We start from the raw sequence: 26752 nt of genomic DNA, 5'->3' as shown, positions 1-26752 counted from the left end.
GGGAAGAGAGAGAGAAACATCAGTTGGCTGCCTCCCGTATGCCCCCCTAGGGGGGATCAAACCCACGACCTAGTTAAGTGCCCTGAGTGGAAATCTAATCCACAAGGTCAAGGCTCCAACCGACTGAACCGCCTAGCCAGGGCAAGGATTTTTCATTTTAAAATGTGCTGGTAGGTGGCGGTGGGTGTGCTACCCTGTATCCTAAGAAAACTTTAGCTGTCCGTTCCCTTCCTGACCTGTGGAAGTTTCAACATTTCTAATTTCATTGAATTTCTCATTTTAAATTCTGTTCCATGTCCTCTACCATGTCTTCTACAGAACCATCCGAGCCCCTACCAGAATGTACAGTTTTTCTAGGCCATTTGACAAACTTGATGAAATTGGGAGTCTGGGAAAGGAAGACACAGGAGGTCATCTAGAGGAGCAGAGGAATGGCAGCAACAGAAATAGACACTTAAAAAGTAACAACTGAGCCCAGGTCAGGTAGCTCAGTTGGTTGGAGCATTGTCCCAATACACCAAGGTTGCAGGTTCAATCCCCAGTCAGGGCACAAACAAGTATCAACCAGTGAATGTATCAATTAAGTGGGACAACAAACCAATGTTTCTCTCTCTCTCTTTCCCCCTCCCTCTTTCCCTCCCTCCCTTCCAACAAGTGTTTGACTGTCAGAGACTGGTTTAATGATGGAAGGTTTCACATATGCTTTTCATCCTCATAATACCTAAAAATAGAAGTCGTACTTGTTGACGGGGAGCAGACCAGATAACTTCTGGAGGCCCCTCTGGTTCTGGGTTCGGCTCATCTTTCACTGGCAATCTGTGCAGGTTCCTGAGACTGCAGGGTCAGGGAGGGCTTAGAGATTCTAGCCAGTTAAAGCAGTGGTCTCTCTCTCTCTCCTCCCCCTTTTCTCTCTCTCTAAAAAAAGAAAATCAATCAACAAATAAATAATTTAAAAAGTGACAGCTAGGAGAGGGCCATTAAGAGGGTTGTAAGTATATATTTTAGAAATCTGTGGCCAGTTCATTGTCCACTTACCAATAAACAAAATTTTCTTTACCCACCTACCTGCCTTCACAGCCCACTGTCCTCTCACGCGCTCCTCCCTCCTGGCCGCATTGCCGGCCGTCTCCTGCCGGCAAGCCACAGACACACCTCCTGCTGACTCACCTGCCCTAGCATGGCTGAGAGAAAGACCCTGTTAAGGCCTCTTTCAAGTGATGTTTTGAGATACATACAGTGAGGAGAAAATCTCTTCTGCATGTTTTTATTCACTTTTCCCTCTACCCTCTAAGCCCAGGTGGTGGTGTGACTTCTGGTTCCCCTGTGGGCCCGCTTTTCCTCCCAGACCCCTTCCCGACTGGAGCCAGCCCTTCTGTAGCCTGGGGTTAGCCCTCATCCCTCCCTTCCTCCCCAGCAACAGTCCTGTGTCCTGGGTGGCTTACACGCATGGAAGGTTAGTGACACCTTTAGGATGCGAGTGTGCTAGGGGCAGGAGTATTGTGTTAAAATTCCATCCGGGCTCCATCCCTAACTCCTCCATGGTCAGTTTAACGCCTCGGCCCCCAAAATTTGGCATCATGGCACCCATCTGTGCACAGAGTAACAGCGTCAAACTAGGGCTCCACAGTCTTTTAGATTTCCTTGACCTTTGCAACGTTAGCTTTGAAAGTAGCTTTGAAAGTATGAAGAATGTTAGAAGAGCCTTAAAAAGTGTAATGCCTGCCCTGGCCAGGGGGCTCGGTTGGTTGGACCATCATCCTGTCCGCCAGAAATAAAGGTCATGGGTCCGATCCCTGGTCGGGGCACGTGCGGGAGGCAACTGATCAATGTTTCTCTCTGTCTCCCTCTTTCCAACCACCCTTCCTCTGTCTCTAAAATCAATTTTAACAATAGCCTCGGGTGAGGATTTTTTTTAAAAAAGGGTGATAACCTTAATTGACTCTGTATGAGGGTTGATATGAGGAAGCTTACCCAGTTTTCCATCTCACAACCAAGGCAGGCTGACTGAATAGAAGGAGGAATGTTTGAGGGTCAGAGACTGACGAAGGGATGGGAGGCTCCACATATTACCGATTTTCATCCTCATGGCGCCTAAAAATAGAAGTCCTGTTTACTGGCGGGGAGCAGATCAGATAACTTCTGGAGGCCCCTCTGGTTCTGGGTTCAGCTCCTCTTTCACTGGCGATCTGTGCAGGTGCACAAAACTGCAGGGTCAGGGAGAGCTTAGAGATTCTAGCCAGTTAAGGCAGTGGTCAGATTTAAACAAAATTCATCCCTGACTGCTTCATAACTGCTGATTTTAGAGACCTTCAGAAGAATATACTCCATAGCTCCCTTGATTTATTTAACAACCTTAAACATCCACTCGAGAAATTTGATCCTATTTCTAAAACCAAAATTCTCAGTGCTATGGATTCTTCTAGTTCTCAGGGGCTGTGGAAACGCTGTCACCATCTAGCAACACTCCGTGATACCTTCATATACTGTACCCATCTTCTGAACTTCTGCCTCTCCATTATCCACACATCTTATTTTCTGGGGACTGTACTCAAATTATACGTGCCAAAGATCCCAATAGTTGACAGGCCATCCTAGTGGGATAACACATTTGCATTTGCATTTACTGGTCACTCTGCAGAGTAACTGGAAATTCTGACGTAGGAAGACATACCAGTCCTTGCTCATCACTCCAAGATGAATGGTTTGGGACGGGAAAACAGCACTGACACAGGGAATTCACGCTACAGGGCGTGCACCCATTGCTCACCCAGTGGGAGGTGACACTTTCAGTCTTGGTCTGGGGAACTTCCTTTCACTTCCTTTGGGTGTTCACCACTGTCAGAAACAGGTTGGATAGGGAAGATCCACCCAAGGATTTCACACAGAGTCTTCTAAGTAGCACATACTAATACAGGATTTGTCCTGCACATCTGAGGCAAGTTCAAGTCCAGGGTCTGTGAGTTTTTGGGCCCAACACAATTCAGTACACTGCAGACATTAGTCACTGCTTGTCTGGGTCAGCATTTGGCCTGAAGCAGTACTATCCCAACGAACAATGGGAGTGAAATATGAGTGTTACTGTCTTCACCACTGAGAACCAAGTTGCTCAGAGTATGATGTTTCTATGTGCTCACTTAGGTGGAAATAAACTCAGTTTCTTTGATACCAGGACAGTTGGTGGTTCCGTAGTAAAACATAGTCATAAACATTTATTTACAATACAGATCTCAGTGTATTTATTGCAAAAATGCCAGATTCTCTAGTCATGGAATTTATTTATCCATTATCAACTAATATTTACTGAGCACTTAAGACATGCAAAACACCCTCTACACATTGGTGGTACCCACAGGGAGCATTTAAACCCCCTGACCTTGAGAAGCTCACCATCTGCAGAAGACAATATACATAGAAAGTAAATGCTGGTATTCCAGTAAGTGCTGCATTAAAGGTGCATGGAAACAGTGGCCGCCCCTAACTCTGCCGTGGGAGTACGTCACACTGTATGTGGAGCTGGTCTGGAAGCGAGGACACTCGCTCGCCCAGCAGAGAAGGAGGGAAGCTCCCTGACTGTTGTAGCTCAGTGGGTTGGGCATCATCCTGAAAACCAAAACCAAAGGATCACTGGTTGAATTCCTGGGCAGGGCACCTGCCTGGGTTGCAGGCCCGGCCCCAGCTGGGGACATACGAGAGGCTACCAATCAATGTTTCTCTCTCTCTCCCTCTCTCTCTCTGTCTTTCTCTCCCTTCTCCTTTCTCTAAAAACAAATGAATAAATTAAATCTTTTTAAAAAGAAAAGAAGAAGAAAAAGAAGCAGGGAAAGGCGGAGGTGCAGAACCTGAAGCACAGAAGGGTCAGGTACTTCCCAGAGGTTGATCTGGGCAGGGAGGGTCAGGCGAGATCATCAGGCACCCTCTCTGTGGGACGACCAGGGGTTCTGGCTTGCCAGGGCTGGTTCTGGTTTATGCTTGCATAATTAATGGAGATGCCTCCTTTAACTCGTAAGAGCATCCCAGACAGATGATTAATCACAGGGCCACCTGACCTACACACTATGCCAAGGAGGTAAACTAATCAGATATCTGTTCTGGAAAGATAATTCCAGCAGCTGTGAGGAGGACTGTTTGTAAAAGGAAGAGACACAGATGGAAAGGATTTCTCCACAGAGAGAAGTAGAATTAGATATCACTTTCCCTGAAAGCTAACTATATTCTTAACCATAATCTAAACACGAACTTGCCTAATATCTGTCTGCAATTATAATTTTAGAACAGCATCAAGATTGCATAGATGTTCTTAATGTGTCTTGGTCTTTTAAACTCTTAATAGCTTTCAGAAATAATACTAGCTAGTTATCTACCAGTCTGCCTTAAAAAAAAATTATCGTAGAAATATAAAGAATGTTCTGAGAATTACTTGGTCAGGCGGAATCTTGAGACATTTTCGGAGAAAAGTTTCTAGCAATGTAAAGGAGCTCTGATCACCCAGGCTTGGCTTAGAAGGTGGCTTGATATTTTCATAGGAAGCTGCTACTGGCCGTCATGGTGACGTGCCTTTTGCATTGCTATCCTAGTCTTGCAAACAGGTTTTACGCAGCCACCCACACTTCCCAGCTGTCTCCTCTGAAACTAGTGAATGCGTCTCTGAGCTGGATGACCTGGACTGGGTGTGTCTCTAATCCGTGGAGCTGAGTTCATAGTCAGGGAGACCCAGCCTGTGTCAGTAGCCTCGTTAGTGCTACTGAACCAACCGGGCACAGCCTCGTCACACAGGCACTTTCGGTAAATGCACCGTGCAGGTGTACTTCTGCGGTCTCCCGCTGCTGGTGCTCCTTCCCATGGGGCTGCTTGACTTGATGACTGAGCACAGTGACATGAGACCCCACAGGGGCCGGGCCGCCTGGAAGAGCCTGGAGCCGAGCCTGAGTCACTAACATGCTCATGTTGGGAGCAGCTCGACCGCAGGGAGAGCACGGCTCTGCACTGAGTCTGGCCTGCATGTAAGGCCACCTCTGGACCAGAGATTTCGGGTTGCTTGCCACCTTTGTTTCCTTTACCTTTATCCTCAGCCAAAAACCATCACCTCCTCAGCAGTTTTCCCCAGTTAACATCCCGAAAGCCCAGGAACTGTGTCTGCTGTTTCTCCCGCCCACCCACAGGGCCACGCCAGCTTCCCTTTACTTCCTCAAGCAAGCGGTGCCCACACTGCCTACCTCAGGGGCTCCCAGGTGCTGCGCCCTCTGCTGGGAGCCAACCCATCCTTCAGGCTCCAGCGGAAAGGCTGCCTCTCCGAAGAGGCCTCCACAGACAAGTCCAGGTCCTCATGCTAGCATCCTGTAATAACACCTGTTTTTTCTTCATAACACCACAATTATAATTCATTTTCATGTGACTTTCTTTAAATTTAGCAGCTCTCACTTTCAGGAGATTGTGAGGATTCCCTGAGGGGAGGATGGCATCTGTCTCCCAGTCTAGATGCTCAGTAACTGTGTGTTGAGTGAATACTTAGGAAGCTATAGATGCATTTCTTATCACTGACTGTTCTTTACCTTGATTAGAAACAGGCTCTGAAACACATGCGTGGACTTGACCTTCAACTCTGGACTGACTCCCTGTTCAGACACCACTGGTAACAAAGTCATTACTTGAGAGCGTTTGCCGACGGCCACCTTCCAGCTCAGTTCCGTCCTGAATGGGCAGGTGTCCACAGCCCCAGATCATCACTGACCAGATGAAGAACGGGTGCCCCTGGGGGCAGAGGCGGCAAAGAAGGCGACCGAGGGCAAAGGGTGGGATTCCGGATTCCAGATTCCAGGCTCTGAGCAGCTGCTCCCTGTGCTCGTGTTTCCCAGGGGGGCCCAGGAGGGGTCCAGGGGGACCGAGCTGCCAGGACACCTTCAGTGGCTATAAAGAAAAGTCTTCTCTTTATGGCACTGGTTTAGCACATGAGAGTATTGTCTAAAGAAAGAAGTCGTTTCTAGTTCTACACGTTATGAAACAGGAGAAGCCATCATCAAGCATGATGGACTGTCTTGTGTAATTGTGAGGCCGAGGGGTATGTTGTCTCTGGGAGGATCTCCCATCACCCTCTGCAACAGTGATGGCAGAACACTGGCAGGCCTCGGTGCGCTGGCTGCTGTACTCTGTCGGCCCCAGACGTGGCGTGGCTGTGAAGCCAGCAAACTCCTCAGAGTCGGGGCTGAAAGCAGAACTGCGTGGAAGCCTCTGTGGCTCTTCGTGTCTCTGTGGTCACAGTTGCTTTCCCTCTCGTTTCATAGTTATCTGTACGCTGGGTCTGTCTCCCCGATTGAACTGCAGGTTCACTGAGAACAGGGAATGCGTCATGTATATGTGTGAGTCATCCACTCGCACCCAGCACAGGAAGCACTAAATCAATATCAAAGGAGGGGATAAAGGAAAGCAGGTGGGTCGGCAGGCTCTGGTTAGAGGAAGGGAGGGTGTGGAATGCACCCTGGGTTGTACACCACCCCACAGCACTGACGGTGTAGCCACTTAACAATGATTGCTAAGTGTAGGGTGTGGGCTCAGAAAGGAAAGGGACCGCATGCTGACTGAGATTTTCCTAAGTGACTGTGAAGAAAGCTGTAATTAGAAACCTCAGAGTGAGGTAAGGAAAATCTACCTGCTAGTCGGCAGCCCCCTTCTTGGCCCCTTCTGACCAAACCGTGATGGGAAGAAATGGAGGGAGGGAGGATCCTCTGCTCGTGCCCCTGTGTTCTGCTCACAGCCTCCACGCAAGAGCCGCGGCCCCCACGGCAGCAAGGACTCCGCACGGGTCATCGGAGGCTGGTGTTGCGTTGTGCGAAGTGCTGCTTCAGATGATCTCCTGCTGGGCCATGGGCGGTTGGACGCGGCAAACTGACTTCCGGATTCTTAGAGAAAAGTTAAGCAAAGCAGACTTTAATCAATTTTTGATGCAGCTCGCCATGTTTTGCTAGCCTTTAGCCCAGCAAGAATTAGTAAACCAAAATCGGCATCACAGAAATAATGAAAGGTTTAAATAAGCCAAGTGCAACTTGGTAGCTCATCTTAAACCCATGTGTGGCAGTTGACGGTCGAATGTCGTGTTGCAGTGGAGGGACGGAGGGAGAGCGAGAGCTGCCTTGCGGGCCCCTCCTGCGTGAAGCAGACCTTCTTATTAGTCTGGAATGGTTCCCCTGGTATCCAAATGCACAGGCTGAGGTCCCTACTCGTGAGTCTTAGAGGAACCTCATCCCCCACTAACGCATGATTTGTATGTTTACAAACACTACTATAGCAAAGAAAATGGACGAGTCACCAAAAAACCCAAGATACAAATGGTTAGTGATACGAAAAAATAAAGAATTTTCAACTTCATTAATAATCAAAATGTGTTAGCAAAGCTGTAAGGTACTATATTTTCTTCAAGCCTATGTAGCTGATTTTAATGATAATATTCTACACTAGTAAGACTGCCTTAAGGTTTGGCAGTGATATATTGCTGGTGAAAGAGGTAATTGTTACAAATCTGGAAAGCCCCTTGAAAGCATGAATCAAAAGTCTTTCAAATGTTCCTGCACTTAAAAAGAATGAATGGAAATATAATAAAATGTTAGTAGTAGTTATGTCGCCTGCCAAAAATCCATGTGTCTGACCAAGAATCCTCAAACCCATCTTAAGAAAGTACAGAGTTTAGGCTTCTTTTATGTCAAAAGAAGGGAAAATAGGGGGAGCAAGAGGTGACTGATGGCCACAGACATCTGGGCACCCGCAGGGGTCGGGGGAAGATGGTGCTCCGTCTGTTGACTGACCCTAGTTACCGTGAGTTTAAACCTTTGATAAGCAATGCATACTTCCCTTATCCTACTGTCTGGCAAGGGGCGGTCTTTGTGAAACTCAGGCTGCAAACAGAAGTTCTGTGATGATTAGCATCTCTGCCCTCAAGAAGCTCTTTACCGGAAGACCGTGGGAACAGAGCCTGCGTGAGCGGGGTGGAGTCAGAGAGGCGGAGCACTTCACCCTGTGACATTTATATGTCACACACTACGTTTCGCATTTAGAGTCAGAGGGGAAGATATACAGCCATGACTTATTAATGTTCACATCCTTTGTCCTAACAATCCCCAAATATGTCCTTAGAAAGTGATCAGAAACATAACTAAATTTTATATGTAAAGATGCACATAGCAATTGTATATAAATAGGGGAAAACTGGAAACAATGTAAACATTAGAAGTATATCTAAATAAACTTGTATAGCCATGTGATGAAATATTTTTGCAGCCATGAAAACTTATCTTTACAAACTTTTTATTGTCAAAGGACATGCTTATAAGTCTTTGTAAGTGTGTGATATTATATCCAACTTGTGATCACAACTTTGAAACTAAAACCTGCATAAAAACAAAGTAGAAGAAAATATACAAAAATGATTACTTCTAGGTGCTTTAGTTTTTACCTCTTTCAACATTTCTGTGCTTCTTGAGTTAATTTCAATGAGCCTATATTGCTTGGTAATCAAGAAAAAATGAAAGAAAATGTAATTACCTGCCATGGCCCTATGAATCAATTAGCATATTTCTAGAAAAAAGAAGGAATTGGGTTTTTCCCAAAATAGTTTGATTCTGTCACCACATTCAACAGCACAGCATTGGTAAATACAGGAGCTGACTGCTGGGAATAGACATAATTTATTTACACCTCAAGAAATCGATGATAGGTGATCAGTAAAAAGAGAAAAGCTTAGGACAGTAAACAGAGTACTAAGGATGGAAATAGTGAAATGTTATAAAAAGTAGTGGTAATAAAGCATATAAGAAAAGTTAACTTCTGACAAACAAGATTGTTATTGCATATGCATTACAAATGTGTGATTTTTAAAAGATTTTATTTACTTTTAGAGAGAGGGGAAGGAGGGAGAAAGAGGGGGAGACATGGATAAGTTGCCTCTTGCACGCCCCCATCTGTGGACCTGGCCCGCAACCCAGGCATGTGCCCTGACTGGGAACTGGACCAGCGACCTTTCTGTTCACAAGCCAGGGCTCAATCCACTGAGCAGCACCAGCCAGTGCACAAATAGGTAATTTAAAAACAACAACAGACATTTTTTTATACAACCTTTTCTTTAAGGAACTTCCCCAGCAGGCAAAGGGCAGGAAACTCAGGGTCACACTCAGTTATTTAGAAGCCCCTGAAGGATGATTTGGTTCATAATGAAAAGAAGACTCATAGTTGAGTGGCCTTGGGCCACTAAACCTTAGTTTATTGTTCCATATAAAAGGGAAGAAATACCTGACCAGCTTGAGGAACAAGTTAAAATCGTGTGTGTATGTGCACACGCACATGCACAAGGTACTTAGTAAACCCATGAAGATAATACAAAGAGTTAACAATTATTAGTCTTGACTCCATAGTGGGCACTGTACATATGCTAACTCGTGTAAACCTGACAACTCTAGAAGGTGGCTTCTGCTCTCCTCCTTTTATAGCTGAAGAAACCGGGGCCCAGAGAGCTTGGTACCCTGCTCACTGTCACGGCTAATTAGCAGTGGGCAGGCAGCCAGGGGATCCGGCTCCAGAGTCCTCACCCCACTGTGCCCTGTACCACGGGTTACGCCTCTCAGATGTGAGGCACCGGTGCTATTCAACGCAGAAGGGGTGACATTTAGAACGGAAGCACATTTTAAAATAGAAAATGAGAGGGGCAGCAGAGAGGGACCTTGTAAATGACCTCTGTTTCCTCTCATCTCCCTGGGAATTTGTTCTCTAGCCAAAGCAGCAAGAACTGGGGAGGAAGCCTTTTTTCTCTTGAAAGGGACAGACATCTCTGGGCCTTTACTGTCAGCGGTCGACATCGAACAATGAGCCCTTGAGTGGAGAGTCATTTGTTTGCTGTTTCGAACCACAGGTGTGAGCCTGTGATGATAGCAGCACATTACTTATTTTCTGCTCATCCCGCAGTGAAAAAGTGCTGATATAATGTGCTTCCATAAAAGTGTGAAGTAAAACACTTTGACTCAAACTTTGAAGAACACTATTCACTTCCCGGAGCAATGTCTATTTTTTCCTTGTTGCTCCATCTTAAACTAACTGTTAACCGCCTAATGCCCACCGTTATTTTCTAGTTTGGTCGTGCTCAGCAGTGAACTGTTTCTACCAAGCCTAGGCACTCAAGGATTAGACCTCACTCTTAAGATCAGGGCCCTGCCTCAGGGAGTTTCTTTTCACTGTCCCACTGCTGTCCATACAGCTGACCTGTCAAAAACAAGCCCCGAGGCCCAATCCGGCCTACCACGGAGATGGTTTTGCACTTTAATGGCTGGGGGTGGGGGGTGGAATCAAAAGAAGGATAATATTTTGTGACACCTGAACACTATATAAAATTCAAATCCATCATCCACAAGAGGAATTGGACAGGACCGCATGTCCCCTTTTGCGTACATCCACACGGCTGTGGTCGGGGGGCGTGGTCGCCGCACAGACGCTGTGGTCTGCAAAGCCCGAAGAGTTACTGTCTGGCCCTTGGCGGAAAAACTCTGCTGACCCCTGGCGCATTGCAACAGGGCATCTCAGGCTCCATCCAGTTTGGCGGCTTGTTCCTGAGACAGGGTAAGGCTCACGTGACTTCTCTGAGTAACTGTCCTGCTGAAACCTCGGGTTTGACGTTCTGCCCCACAAGTCAGTGACCATCTCTGCATTCATCATCATTACATTGGGCCGTTTCCTTCTTCAGCTGCCCTGATTGGAGTGATTTCCCTGCATTATTTGTCTGTAAAATACCTGTAAAATATCTGAAGTCTCTGGGAGCATTCTGTAAAAGAGAGAAGCATTAAAGGTTCTACAAGAACCTATACATTCCTTTGATTAAGGAATTTAGAGCAATTCCCTTTCTGACAGACCCAAAAACATGATTTTCCTATTTTCCCTTCTTTTAATTCTGTGGTCTCAACATTAGATTTGCTATTGTTCTTTTTTTATATATAAGGCCCAGGAATTAGTTACTGATTGCTAAAATTCATTTTAAAATGTAGGTAAAACTTTTTATAGCCACAAGCCCACACGTGTCTGCCCAATTCATAATGGACTTATGTGAGCTGAAGTTAACCCATAGGTGGCATTTCATCACCTGCATGATCTGTAGCAACTGCTCAGTCCCAGAGCGGTTTCCTCCACCCGCTGGGAGCCCCTCAGGAGCCCCATCATGCATCCTTCCAGAGCACACACTTGTTGAGCACCCACAGTGCACCACGCCTTGCCGCTGCACCCAGTCTCCATCTCAGACCACCTATGGTCTGTTGCAGGGAACAACTGTAAGGAAACAATTGTGTTGGTGCTGACCAGTGTGGCTCAGTTGGTTGGGCAGCATCCTGCAGAGCAAAAGGTCATTAGTTCAATTCCTAGTCAGGGTACATGCCTGGGTTGTAGGTTCAGTTTCCAGTCAGGAGGCATACAAGAGGCAACTGAATGATATTTCTCTTCTGCAGTAATGTTTCTCTCTCTCTCTTTTTCCCTTCCCCTCTCTGTAAAAATAAATAAATGAAATCCTTTTTAAAAAATACAACTATTTTAGAGCTTGTGTGTGTGTGTGTATAGGTAGGTACAGAAAAGTTCTTAGAGGAGAGAGTATAGAATCCCATGAGTACACAGAAGAAGGCTTTATAGAACAGTTGGTCTTTGAATTGTCTGTCTTTTCCATAAATAACTACATGCATCTGCCATGTGTAAGGCCCTGGGTTAGACACATCACAGCCCCGGGCCCCTGGAGCTTATGCTGAAACAGGGCAAACAAACACGAATGAAGTCAACAGATGACTAGAAGTAGTTCTCTATTGTAGTAAGTGCTAAGGAGAAATAACAGGGTTCTAGGAGAGAGAATTAAAGAAGATGACTTAGTTTGGGTAGAGTGGTCAGAGAAGGCCACATGGAGAGGTGACATTTAAGGTATGAAAGATGAAACGGAGCTGGCCCTGTGAAGACCAACCCAGACAGAGACAGGCGATGCAAAGGCCCTGAGGCAGATGAGGGCCTTTGGAATTGAAGAAGTAAGTATGAGGAACTCACCAGGCCTGTGAGTCTGCTGGGGAGGGCAGTGGGGCAAGTCTGCACAGGCGGAGGTCTGGAACGACACGCTTGCTGGTGGACGTGCGCCTGACTAGGGAGACCGTGCACGGGGTGGGGCTCTAGGCAGGAGGAGCAGGCGGGAGGGAGGCGCCAGACGGTGACAGGCCTCGCACGCCAGGCAGAGGGATTTGGGCCTCACCCAGCAAACAACAGGCAGCCAAAACAGAGGGGAATTTTGTGTTTGTGGTTTAAAATTTTTTTTCTGATAACAAAAGGCAACTCTATACATAGAAATTTTGGAAAATGAACACAAGGACATTGAAAAAACCTGTAAGCACACTTTCAAACCATTGTTAAAATTGTTACATCTCCTTTGCATATAGATACAGATATATATAGTTTTCTAAAAATGAGATTTTCAAATACTTTCTATTTTATGATTGCTGTTTCACTTAACAACATGGAGCAAACATTCTGCAAATGTTGTCCCGTGCCACTGAGTATTCTTTTCCAGAACAACTTTTTTTTACCTGTATGGTATTTTATACTAAAAATAAACTAAAGTGTATTTATTTTTATTGTTTAACTGTCAGCCTTTGTTGTTGGGCATCTAGAATGTTTCCAGTTTTCAGTGTGATAAACAGTGCTGCAATAACTGTCCTGAGAGGGATTATTTATTCATATCCCTGATTGTTCCCCTAGGAATTCCTAGAAATGGAATTGTGGGGTCAAAGGGTGTGCCTTTTTCAGGGTTTCTTCACATATTTCTAGATTAGCTTTCTAAAGTTTTCTAAAGCCATTGCACACTCCATCAGCCAAGTGGGAGCATGCCTCAGGTACCAGATCACTCATTCAGCCCTGGGTTTAATCTGTCAGTTTGACAGAGAAAAGACTTTGATATCCATTGTTTTCATCTGCATTTCCTAAGTGAAATTGAACGCTTTCTCCCATGATCTACTTGTCATCTGTCCGTGAGTGGCGAATCGTTCATATCCTTTGCCTCTCTTTACTTTTTGATGCCTTCATCATTTGGTTACTGATGTGTAAGAGTTCTTTATGTATTAGAACCATTAACCACATATATGTCGCAAATATTTTCCCAGTTCATATGTTTAAATTGCATTATTTTTTCTACAGAAGTCAAATCTGCCTTTTCCTTTAGGTGTTACCTGAATGCTTTAAAAATTCATGTAACCCATCCAAAAGTGGATAATATTCACTTATATTGCCTTCTCATTCTGAAATGGTTTTATCTTATAAATTTTAATAAATTGTCATCTTCCATCAGACTTCTCCATGAATAAAAAGGCAGCTGCAGAATTGTGCAGGAAGCTCCACAGGGAAAGGAGCCGGTACCAGGGAGACCAGTTAACTGGCAGCGCCATCGGCCGAGAGGGCCGCGGTCCTGCCAGTGAGCCTGAGCCTTCTCGGCCCCACACAGTCCCTTTGCACAGCATTTGCCCATCATCAGTGAAACCTCTCATTACAGGCAGCGGTTCTCGGGGGGGGAAGGCAGTGGAAAGAACCCTGGTTCCATTGAGAATCCCTGGTAGAGATTTAGAGGAAAAGATGTATTTACTAGAGGTTTATGACGGGTGCTGGCAGGGTCAGCACTTGAACGGCTCTAGGTGTGATGAGCACAGTAACCCAGTTACTCTTAAGTTTTTATTTGGGTGAGAGGTGAGTCATGGTTCCATTAACCTAGACTGTAAAGACCGGCAGAGATGGAGCTGCAGGAAGGAGGAAGAAGCATGGAAGATGATGGAGACAGCTGAGGACTGACTTGTTTTGAAAGGCCATAGGTCACTAGTCCGGGTCGAGAGATCCATGCAGTGAGGACGGGTGTCTGGAGCCCAGAGGTCGGAAGCCAGCTGTCTAAAGGACGCTGAAGCAGTAGGAATGAAGGAAGCAGTACATGTGTGGAGAATGACAAGAGAGACATGGCCAAGAAGGCACTCTGGGGAACACAAAATTTCAAGCAGTGACAGAGGGGTGTTGGAAAGGAAAAATAAGCAAAGGAACTAAGAAGAAATTGTCAAAAGAGAAGAACCAGAATACAGTGGTTCCAAGAGAAAGTGTCACGGATAGAGAGTGATCCGTAGCACTGGAACTTTCTAGCATGATGCCTGGGTTCTTTGCTGTGAAAACCTACCTCTTTTTTCAGCTGCTGCTAGATTCCTCCTTGCTTTCATACATCAGATCCATTCACAACTCCCTATGGTTACACAGACCACTTTCCCTGCCCACAGTGACCATCCCCCCACCAACCTAGTGAACCACTCATCTTTCAAAAACTACCTCAGGTGTCACCTCCTCTGTAAACGTAGTCCTGTCCATCCCTCCCCAGAGCTGTACCATTTATCCTTGGAGATCCCTCAGCACTATGGTTCTCACCTCTAGGCCAATGTGTCACCTTGTGTGGTAGTTATGTACTTATTAGTGCTGTGCAGACTTTTCTAAGAGAATTCCCCCAAGCAACAGAAAAGTCTACTCAGCATTCGCTGGGACCATGTCCTGGCATGTTCCTTTTAAAGTCTTGTGTTTCTTTTAACAATTAGTGCTGTCCTTCACTCTGCCATTCTACATGTTGGTTCTAATGTGGTTAAGTGTTAAAGGTTTCCAGTTACTTACCTAGAGTAAAGCTGATTCTCCAAGAACATGCTCAGCGTTTGCTCCATAGCTTCACTTACTGTAGCACACTGCCGAGTAGCCAAGGGAACTGAACCCTAGCTTAAGAAACTTAAGGTTACAGATGTATCTCTCATCAGATCAAGAGCACTGTGTCTTTACAAAAACTGTGTCTTCTTTAATACCATATTCCTAGTGCCCAGCACAGTACCCAGTACATAGAAGGCATGGGTATATACTTACAGAAGCAAAGGAAGCAGGGAGGGAGGGAGGAAGAGGGTGGAAGAACAGATGAATAAATGGAAGGAAAGGAGGGAGGAAAGGGTAGGTGGACAGAAGAACAGATGGATGGGAGGGAGGGGATGGATGGATGGATTAGAAAGGTTAAAGCATAAACAGTACAGAAGTAAAGACAATGCATATAAACGACTGTCTTAAGAAGCTTAGCTGGAAGGGGTGATGTCAGAAAGCAGTAGCTGGCAGGACACTGGCATTATGGATAGTTTAATTTGGGGGCATTTTGCTGGTGGGGAGAAAAGAATGGGTGGGCATTTGCATCTTTTATTTATTGGGGAAGACCCGAACATGCTTATAGGCTGAGGAAAAAGCACACAACTAGTGGAAGAGGCTGAAAATATTCATTCAACTCACTCATATGTTTATTGAGTACCAGCAATGTGCCAGGCACTGTAGCAAGGAGTGAGACAGAGTTTCTGTGCCAGGGCTTTTATCCTAGAGAGAATATGGGGTGGGGAGAGAGGAAGAAGAAGAATAATGGGCTTTCATCCAGGAGGAGGCGGAGCTTCATGCTGATTACTGCTTTCTTAGGAAGAGCAAAACGTTACAGTGTTTGCCTAGGTCACACGTAATAATGGAGACAAGACTGCTGGAGAGAAACCCACGTGCATTCCAGTGCCTCCTGGATGTGGTCGTGTGTACATGTCTCACTTGGAGAAGAAGCAAGAGTGAGGCTGGATGTGTCCACTACATATTTGCCAGAAACATTGCTCCGCAGTGATTCAGTCAAGAGACAAGGTGGTGCGTTCAGGATGTAGAAGTGGAACAAAGGCAGAAAAAGATGCGGCTGAGTCTCTGTCTAGCCCGTTAGCCTAAGCTTTTCTGGGTTTTAGTAAGTGACTCATTTCCCTTTTATGTGGTTTCCTTAACGTATTCTGCCTACATAAGACTAGCTATTACATACAAATGGAAATAATATGTGATCTGGGCATGGGCTGCATATTGATTTTTCATCTACATCATAATTATATCAATGTTCACTCTGAACCCTACAGTTTCGACCATTTCACAGCCCCTTCCCGGAAGTCATTTATTACCACACATTGGCGGCTCCGCTCTGTGTTTCGTTACGGCGGATAAAATATTTTCAGCATCAGAACTGCAGAAGATCTCATTTGTAACTCTCTATTAATTCTGTTTCACAGATGTTATTAAGAAATGGCTGTGAACTGGAAGAAAAGGGTATTTTTAAATTACTTTTATGATTTCTGTTTCTTTTATTATAGACTATCCCCACCTACTTTTTAGAAGTAGGTATAGTCACAAGTGTGTTTTTTAATGACTTAGAAACCAAATCTACAAAGACTAAAAACATTGGACTCTGAGTTTGTGATCTGCTCGTTTTTAATGAGGCAGTATTAGAGGCTGGACTAATCCTCTGTGGTAACTGGAAAATTTTGCTTTAATCTTTGTAACAGGTTAGATCATAAGACAGTGAACCAAAAAAAAAAATCTCAGCTCTGTACTAGTAAACTTTTTTTATATTGAATATTGCTTTAAATTAATCATTGCTGAAAGCTTGGAAAATCCTTTCGTTGGTACTGGTAAAGAGACTTGATATAACATTGATGCTGAGCTTTAAATTAAATTGTTTATATTCAAGTATTTACTATCATAGAATCCTGAGCTAGGCACATTATTGTGGATTTGATATTTTCCCCAGGGTTTGTGCACTTTGCATTTGCACCTCAAAATACTCCTGTTAAGGTACGTAGTGAAGTTAACAGTACGCCTTATTTGACAGGTGAGGAAAGTGAGGCCTCTGAATTAAAGAGACTTGGCCCTGGCCAGGTGTCTGAGTTGATTAAAGCCTTGTCCTGTACACCAAAAGGTTGTGGGTTTGATTCCCAGTCAGTGCACAGACCTAGGTTGTGGGTTCAATCCCCAGTTGGTATGTGTATGGGAGGCAACCAATCGATGCTTCTCTCCCTCTCTCCCCTTCCCCCTTCCTCTCTCTCTAAAATCAACAAACGTATCCTTGGGTGAGGATTAATTAAAAAAGAGACAGAGAAATTTGCCCCAAGTTATATAGATAACAGACATCTGCATATATGTCACAAATCTTGTCACCAAAGAGTATATAGTCTAAGGCAGACGCAAATGAGCATGTATAGGAGTCAGCCTCACTCCCATAAGCAGAAAGACATTTCCTTAACACCACTACACACAGAACTTCATAAAGTTGGACGGAAGGTCAGCGCTGTGCTCTTCCCGTGGCCCTGCTAGCATTTTCAGAAGGTGGCCCAGGGCTTACTACTCACTGCCCATCTTTAAATGTTAGTGTTTATGGTCGTAGCAAACAGTTATGCATTTGTGTGGAGAGTGTGTGTGTGATGTGTACACATATAAATAAAAAGTGATAATAAAAAAAGTCAGCCACCATTTGAGTCTCATTCAAAACAGTATCTTCCCACTGGACCTAGAGAACAGGTTTCTTTCTGTGATCTGCTGAGATCCTCTTGTTGAGCCCAAACAGATCCTGCCCCGGCCCTAGCCACTTCTGGTTAGGCCCCGTTCTCATCCCGCTCTTCTCCCAGTCATGCCTGGATGGTCCAGTGGACAACCTTGTGGCCAGGGCCACATGTCCTCAGCTTAGGGCTCAATAGGAGTCCCAGCAGAGATTGACTGCTCTTCATCCACAGTGCAGACACACTAAGAGGAGCTTTTAAGTGGGGCTGTCCAAATATAGACCGCATGCCCCCATCGCTGGAGATATACAAGCTCAGACCCAGCGATCACTTGGGACATGCTAGAAGGTGCTGGTTGGTTGGAAAAGAGAATCAGGAAAGACTTCTCTCTCTCTTTTTTTAATATTTTATTTATTTATTTTCGAGAGGGGAAGAGAAAGAGGGGTAAACATCAATGTTTGATTGCCTCTCACGTGCCCCTTACTGGGGGCCTGGCCCACAACCCAAGCATGTGCCCTGAGAATCAAACCGGCAACCCTTTGGTTTGCAGCCCATGCTCAATCCACTGAGCTACACCAGCCAGGACAGGAAAGACTTCTCTCGATCCAAGCCTCTAAGAATTGAAGGCAGCGGAAGCAGCCTTTATGTCTATGGACACGGGAGGCATGACCCGGTAACACCTATGCAGTGCAGAAAAACACAGCATTCATTTAATTTACCTAATTGCTTTGCGCTGCACATTCCTGAGCTGTAAAATTGGGATAAAAATACTTACCTTGTGGGATTTTTGTGTCGATTGATTTAAATCATGAAACAGAATGCAAAACTCCTGGTACAGTGTCTGTCAGGTGCCAAGTAACTGGAGGTTCTGGCTGAAGATTCACTTCATACCAGGTGCCACAACATATACAGCAAGGATTTGGTTGCTGCTGTGGACGAGATGCATTCTTCCTTCTGGTGACGTGCTCAGCCTTCAGCAGTGGGCCTCAGCGACAGTCTAGATAGTGCTAACAAAATAAGCAAATATCGCTTTGAATTTGCATTTGAGCATTAATAATCTATAAACCTTAAGGTTTTATAGGATATGAACTATAGTGGAATTTGGATTCCTTTCTTGGGGTCTCTCCTAAAAGGCAGGAGAACTCATTTATCTATATGTGGAACTACAGAGATTTGGGGAAGTGGTAAGTTCTCTTTAAACAGTATCCCTGACAGTTATCCTCAAAAATCCTTTGTCTGCTCCTCTAGGAAAGGTGCTGGAAAACAGCCAGCATGCAGGAATTCAAAAGACAACTGGTACAGAACAGAAATATGTGCTAAAAATACTAAAAGCAACAAGGATTCATCTGCAAGCAGAATAGACTCTGTATGCCCCCTGCTCTGGACTTGCTCCGAGCTGTGATGGCTCTGTGTTATTTGGGGATGACAGTAATTACAGAGCCAGAGTGCTCCTCAGCAGAGACAGACAGAGCTCTGAGGGTTGGTTTCCATGGCAATAGCATCAGCATCTGAATGTCTTCCTGTCACAACAAGTTGGTGATTTAATGAGTTCATTACTAAATTCCAAAGGAAAACCGAGAGTGGATGAGGTACTTACTGTTCAGCCCCAAAGTGCCTAAATGTGCAGTGGCCAGCCACTTGCATCAGTGCCGAGTCAGCATGGACACCTGCTCAGGGCCTGGACACGAGCAGCCCGGGGGCTCCAGGTGGCAGATCCAGGGGAGGGAATCCCGCCGAATCTGCAGCCACGTGGTCTGCAAAGGCCTCAGTGCCTGTTATTCTAGGAGTGTGAAAGAATCACATGAGTCTCCGTGATAAGTTTGCCCTAGTCAAACCTAATGGGATTCATAATAACAGCTGCCGAGCCCAGATGCACACCCCCAAATATCCCAAGTCCTTTAAGGAGAAAGCCTAGAAAATAGACTTTAAATTCTATTAGTGTATAAACAGAAGCAAAGGGGGAGAGGATGTCAACCTACTTACATTCTTCCCTGTAGAGCAGAAGGATGCTTAATACGGATTCAAAAAAATAATCTGGATACCTTCAGAAAACAGGGTGTGATTCATATGGGTGATTGCATATAAAATTTCAGCTGAAAGATAATGTATCCCAATAAAAGTGTATCATGATTAACCTTTCATACCTTGCTGTCATTGTTCATGAAAATCCATGATCTGGCTGGCAGAGTAGTATAGCCGTAGTCAGGTCAATTAACTAGGGGCCAGATAGGGGCAGAAGAAAGGGATGGTCATGATTCCTCAGGAGCATCGCATTAGCTGGGAGTAGAGTGGTACTCCACTCCTCTCACATTCCTTTCCCCACCAGTTCAATAAATGCTTGATCCCTCAAAGTGTTCACAATCTAATAATGGAGACAAATTCAGAAAGAAGCATAATATGGGAAAAGAATGTGTTCTTGTTTTTTGCCTCCTTGTTGGGCACTACCACTGAGTTATGTGCTTTACATACATTTTTTTTCCTTCAGCCTTCTAGTAACCCTATGAGGTGGGTATTGCTCCCATTTCCCAGATGAGGAAACTGAGACCCAGGGATGCTATGTGACTTGCCCCAAGTGCCCATGGCTAGTAAGTTGGAGAGTCAGGATTTCAGCTCAGTTCTCTCTGACTGCTTGGCCCCTGTTATTGTGCCCTTTGCCTAAAAAGAGGTGCAAACTCAGGAGGAAGAGGTGAGAAAGGAGGCGATACCTGATGAGACAGTGAAAGGTGGGCACATCCTCCTCCCTCCCTCCCCCTACATTGAGTGTTGATCTGTGCAGGTATTGTGACACAGGTGGTCCAGGTCTGTGCCCAGTTACAAGGAAGAGAGGAAACTTAGAGATGGAAAAATCACAGAAAGCCAAAAATTCCCATTTTATCTTATATCAAATATTTTACCAGATTAACAAACAAGGTAGGAAATTTGGCTAATTTGCATATGCATATATATGGGTGGGGCAGAGTAGATTTACAGTTGTGAGTACACAAAACATAGTTTATTCTCGTATTATGATTTATTAATTATTGAATTTTTCCATATGAACAACTATAAACCTACCTTTGTCTCACCCTGTATGTGTATGTGTGTATACACAAATAAAGCCCCTTTCTTATTACAAAATCTTTTATTACAAAATCATAAGCATGTATGAGTAACAGAACAATATCACACTCAAGCACGCCACATGACAAGTTAGGTGAAATGTTCCAATTAAAACTATAAATTATTATACCCATATTGCTACCCTTCCAACCACACTCAAGCAGGCCTAACTTCTGCCAGGCCCTGTATATGCTTAGAATAGCATAGAAGATAAACTGCATGTGGGGGTATGCACATGCCAGTGTTGACCCTTTTCTGTTTTAGCAAAAGTAAGGAAAAATAATTGCTGACTGATAGGACACCTGTGAAGAATATGCAGCTGAGTCTCCTTTTTCTCTATGAGAATGACCTGGCTTTCAGGAATGACATCTGGCATGTTTTCCTGGGGTCGCTGAGAGCCACTAACCCTAACCAGTAGAATACACTGGGGACAAGTCAGGAGAAGCTTGCTGGTATTGCTAAGTGGACTGCCCAAGATGTGGCTGATAACAAAATTACTACCAACTCAGTTGTCCTCATATTTGGATATAAACCTTAATAAGCCTTTAAAATATATCCCTGAAAAGGAAAAAGAAGGCTGAACTAAAGAAAAGTGACTCTGTTTGTATAAAATTCTGTGTGTTAAAGAACTTAGAAAAAAGGAGATTTAGTTCTATAGACTTACTGGGATGGTTTTGGAATACTAAAAGTTGCAGAGTTTAAAATCATTTCTTTTTTTTTAATATATTTTATGGATTATGCTATTACAGTTGTTCCATTTTCCCCCCTTTATTCCCCTCCACCCTGCACACCCTCTGCTATCCACATTCCCTCCCTTTAATTCATGTCCATCGGTCGTACATATAAGTTCTTTGCCTTCTCCATTTCCTATACTGTTCTTAACCTCCCCCTGTCTATTTTGTACCTGACATTTATGCTTCTTATTCCCTGTACCTTATCCCCCATTCTTTCCCTCTATGTGATCTCCAGTTCTGTGATTCTGTTCCTTTCTAGTTGTTTGCTTAGTTTGTTTTTGTTTTTTTAGGTTCATTTGTTGATAGTTGTGAGTTTGTTGTGATTTTACTATTTATAGTTATGATCTTCTTTTTCTTAGATAAGTCAGTTTAACATTTCATGTAATATGGCTTGGTAATGATGAACTCCTTTAGTTTTACCTTGTCTGGGAAGCACTCTATCTGCCCTTCCATTCTAAATGATAGCTTTGCTGGTTAGAGTAATTTTGGATATAGGTCCTAGCCTTTCATGACTTTGAATAGTTCTTTCCAGCCCCTTCTTGCCTATAAAGTTTCTTTTGAGAAATCAACTGATTGTCTTATGGAAACTCCTTTGTAGATAACTGTCTCCTTTTCTCTTGCTTTTAAGATTCTCATCTTATCTGTAATCTTGGGTAATATAATTATGATGTGCCTTGGCATGTGCTTCCTTGGGTCCAACTTCTGTGAGACTCTCGGAGCTTCCTAGACTTCCTAGAAGTCTATTTTCTTTGCCAGATTGGGGAAATTCTCTTCCATTATTTGTTCAAATAAGTTTTCATTTTCTTGCTTTCCTCTTCTACTTGTGGCACCCCTATGATTCAGGTGTTGGAATGTTTAACAGTGTCCTGGAGGTTCCTAAACCTCTCCTCATTTTTTGGAATTTTGTTTCTTCATTCTGTTCTGGTTAAATGTTTATGTCTCCCTTCTGGTCCAAACCATTGATTTGAGTGCCAGTTTCCTTCCCATCACTGTTGGTTCCCTGCACATTTTCCTTTATTTGACTTTTCATAGCTTCCACTTTTTCCTCTATTTTTCAACCATCTTCAACCACTTCTGTGAGCATCCTGATTGCCAGTGTTTTGAACTGTGCATCTGATAGGTTGGTTATCTCTTCATCGCTAAGCTGTACTTTTTCTGGAGCTTTGATCTAGTCTTTCATTTGGGCCTTTTTTTTTTTGTCTCGGTGCATCTGTTTTATAGTAAGGGACAGAGCCTTAGGTGTTCACCAAGGTAGGGCAACCTAGGTCTCTGTGTCGTGATGCTCTCTTGGGGCAAGGGTCCAAAAGGGAACAGTGCCGCTTGCTCAGCTTTCTCAGGCCTCTTGGCAGAGGCCAGCTTTCAGTCACTTCCCCGACTATCCACAAGCAAATTGGGCCCTTCTGGTGCTGATTCAAGGGTGGGTGGGCTTGTGTATGTTCTAGGACCCTGTGGGTCTCTCCAACGAACTCTCCTGTGAGGCTGGGAGTTTCTCCTGCGGCCGGCTCAACCGCCACAGGTGTTTTCAATCAGAGGTTTGAGGTTTTATTTCCCTGCTCTGAAACTCTAGGTTGCGTGGTCTGTCTCGCTTCCCAGTTGTTCCTCCCGGTTTATCTGCACTCAAATGTGGGACCACCTGCTCCGCCAGACGTTGCCTCGCCTGGTCCTCCAGCGGCTGCCTTGCCAAGACCCCCCTCTGCCTGGCTGCCCCTCTCCGCCCCTCCGACCGGTCTAGATGAATGTGTCTTCTTTAACTCCTTGGTTGTTGGACTTCCATACAGTTTTATTTTCTGTCAGATCTGGTTGTTTTTTGTCTTAAAATTTGTTGTTGTCCTTCTTTTGGTTGTGCCAGGAGGTACAGTGTATCTACCTATGCCTCCATCTTGGCCGGAAGTAAAAAAAAGTCATCCTTTCATTAACTCATGTACATTTTGAATAGTTCCAGTTTGGGGTTTGTTTGTTTTTTTTAAAGGCTCGTGTCCTATTAAAAATAAGCAAGCCCTTATTGCTTTACTACACATAAGATTATCTATTCAAGATGTACCAAGGCCGCCTCTTAGGCTACAGCAGTCTCTCCAGGGCACCACCTCACGGGGGGCCCTCACCTAGACTGTATGAAAGGCACTCCTGAAGTTGTGTGACGTGGCAGCCCTCCTGTTTAAAATGACTCCCACCTAATAAGCAAACATAGGATTATATCATTGAAGTGGAGCTAAAGATCCCCAAATTCAGTTTCCTCCTCACTCCCCAAATCACACAGCCCTGCCTCGGGTACCCCGGGTTAGGGCACTTGCCGTTGCTCAGTGTCACAGGGCAGTTCACTGGCCTTATCTCTGACTTGCTTATGCCATGGGGAATATTTAGAAAGCAGTCATTCTTTCTTGCCCTCTCACTGTTGGCTTTCTTTGAGCATTACCTCCTGCAGGGTTTGCGAATGCATTTCCCATATGCTTCGAGGTGTAAACACCATGCTGTTTTGCTCCTCAGATGTCCCTTCCTATTAAGTACACATGTCTGAACATGTGCATCAGTAAAGTGTTAATAAACTGACAGGGCCACAGCAGACATAGGGCTTGACCAGTGTCACAAGAGAGGCAGTGTGCCTGTCCTCCATGTCACACTGTGGGAAGCAGACAGTGGGGCAGGCCTGCACATGTACGCACCTAAGATAAGGTTCAGACCAGTCCTGCCAGGCTCCCAGGCCTCAGAGAAGCAGAGAAGTTCTTTAGTCTCGAGAGCAAAAGGAACAATCATTTCTTTTCCCTAGGGGAGATTTTACTGTACTGCTGACACCATGAGAGTTCTTCTCCCTAGGGCCGGTGGTGATTTAGCACGGGCACGTCTTACGCTTGCACACTCTGCTAGGTGCTGAGCACAGAAGGGCAAATAACACGAGGCAGGCAGACAGATGCCATAGAGAGTGGCAGGTGTGGTGATAGAAGGGTGGCGGCAGCTGTGGGAGCTCACGGGAAGAACAGCTGGCCGGGTGGGAAGGGCAGGGCTGTCCTCAGGGCCTGTAGGGGAAGCTTCCCGGAGGAGATACAGCTGAGGAGACAGAAGGGGACACAAAGAGGAGGCAGGCAGGTCGAAGGCAGGGGAGAAAGAGCCCCCTCTAGCAAAAGCAGGACGTGTGGAAACTGATTCAGGGGACTCTGGGTATAGCTGCGTCTGACGGTGAGAGGGGTGTGGAGAAGTCTGCTCTGAAAAGGGGGTTCCGGTGATGAAAAGGGGCCAAGCCCTAGAAAGCTTCAGGTGCCGGGTAGATGATGTCAGTGTGCCCAAATGCAGGGTATCTGCCACGTGCCAGGGACTGTCCTATAGCTTTGTACACGCAAGTTCTCTCTTATCCTCCTGCACATTCTCTTGGAACTGATACTGGGCCAAGGACTGTCTGATTATATAGACTATCTGTATATAAAGAGCTTTATTGAGATATAATTCACATACCATACAATTCGTCCATGAAAAGCATACAGTTCAGTGGTTTTTGGTATATTCAGAGTTGTGCGGTTGTCACCACAATCAACCTAAAACATCTTCGTCACCCCAGATGAAAACCCCATTCCCCCCATTCCCTGTGGCAGTCACCCCCTCCCCATTCCCTATAAAGCCCTACTCAAGTTCTGATCTACTCCCCGACACTCTAGATTTGCCTGTTCTGGGCAGTTCACATAAGGGGGTCAGGTAACACATGGCTTTTTTCACTTAGCTTACTATTCTCCGGGTGCATCCGGGTCGTGGCATGTGTCCATAATTCTTTCCTTTTTGTTGCCAAATGATATTCTGCTATGTGAGTATATGCAGCATTTTGTTGACTTGTTTGTCAGTGGATGGGCCTTTGGGTTGTTTCTGCTCTTTGGCTGTTGTGAGTAGGGCTGCAGCGACATTCACGTGCAAGTTTTCATGCGGACCTGTTCTCATTCTTCTAGGATGTACGCGTATGCCTAGGCGTGAAGTTATGGCTCCTGTGGTAATTCCGTGTCTGATTTTGTGAGGAACTGCCAGATTGTTTTCCAAAGCAGGTCCACCGGGTTGTATTTCCACCAGCAGTGCACGAGGGCTCCGACTCCTCTGCTCCTTCCGACAGTTGTTGTTGCTTGTCTTTCTGACTGGAGCCATTTTAGTTGGTATGAAGTGGTATCTCATTGTGGTTTTGATTTTCCTTTCCCTTATGACTAATGGTGTAGAGCCTCTTTTCATGTGCTTATTGGCTATTTTTATATCTTCTCTAAATGTCTATTTAGATCCTTTGCCAGTTTTTTAATTGCATCATCTTTTTATTATTGAGTTCTAAGTGTTCTTCATATATTCTAGATACACATTTTTTATCAGATGTGTGATTTGCAAGTATTTTCCCATTCAGTGGCTTGTCCTTTTACTTTCTTGATGGGGTTCTTTGGAGCACGAAGTTTTCCCTGGCCGGTAGCTCAGTTATTTACAGCATCACCCTGATGCACCAAGGTTGCAGGTTCAGTCCCTGGTCAGTGCACATAGAAGAATCAACCAATGAATGCATAAATAAGTGGAACAACAAATTGATTTTTCTCACTCTTTCTCTCTCTCTTTCTCCCTCCCTCCCTCTCTCTCTAAAATCAATAATTTTTTCTAAGTTTCTAATTCTGGAAGTCCAATTCACCTGCTCTATTTTTCCTTTGTTTCTTGTGCTTTGGTTTAGAGATTATATTTTTAACCAATACATCGTATGAACTTGATCCTGGAAGTTATAGGTAGTCACTGAAGGACTTCAATTTGTAGAATGACTTAAGATTTGTATTCTTTAAAAGATTAAACTAACGCCTGGGTAGACTGATAGTGGCTCCCAAGGATAGGTCCACATTCTAATCCCCAGAGCCAGTGAATGTTACTTATTTGGAGAAAAGGTCTTTGTGGATATGATTAAATTAAGGTTCTAGCAATTAGGAGATTCTCCTGGATTATCCAGGTGAGTCCTAAATGCCACCACACATGTTTATAAGAGAACGGCAGAGGGACGTTTGACGCACACAGAGAAGGTGGTGGAGGGGGCAGCCACCAGGAACTGGAAGAGGCCAGGAATCCCAGAGCCTCTGGAGGAATGTGGCCTTTGCAGCATCTTGATTTCAATCTTCTGGCATCAGAACTGTAAGATAAACTTCTGTTGTTTTAAGCTACCAAATTTGTGATAACTTGTTACAGCAGCCACAAGAAACTGATACAGTATGGTTGCTTCAAAAATTCTTTTTTAAAAAATCAAATAGCAGAAAAGTTTAAAATGAAAAGATAAACAACACGCTTATGCTGCTTTTTTTTTAATTTATCGTGTTTAGACATCTATTGACCTTTGACTATAAGAGATGATGGTTTATTTAGCTGCCTTTGCTTACTCCCCCCTGCAGTTGCTGTTATCTTTTTCATTATCTATGCTTTACTGTTTTTTTTAACAATCACTTTATGAAAAATAGCAAATGTCACAAATACCCCTTTAACATTTTGTGATCACTGGCTATTGGAAAACACCCCTGTGTGTGTACTGGCTGTCCAGTGTAAACGGGAGCTGGGCTGCCGCAA

At 44.7% G+C, this 26752-nt stretch overlaps 1 protein-coding gene across 2 annotated transcripts in view; it reads left to right on the top strand.

Annotated features, from left to right (window-relative positions):
- The window catches only part of MYO1D (myosin ID), a 320834-nt gene that overhangs the window by 246091 nt on the left and 47991 nt on the right, over positions 1–26752 (top strand). The window lies entirely within an intron of this gene.

This window comes from Phyllostomus hastatus, unplaced genomic scaffold (assembly GCF_019186645.2).
Source record: "Phyllostomus hastatus isolate PE091 unplaced genomic scaffold, TTU_PhHast_1.1 phas_contig_210, whole genome shotgun sequence".
NCBI classification, from domain to species: Eukaryota; Metazoa; Chordata; class Mammalia; order Chiroptera; family Phyllostomidae; genus Phyllostomus; species Phyllostomus hastatus.
Note: the sequence above shows the minus strand (reverse complement) of the source record. Positions and strands in the feature narration are given on the sequence as shown.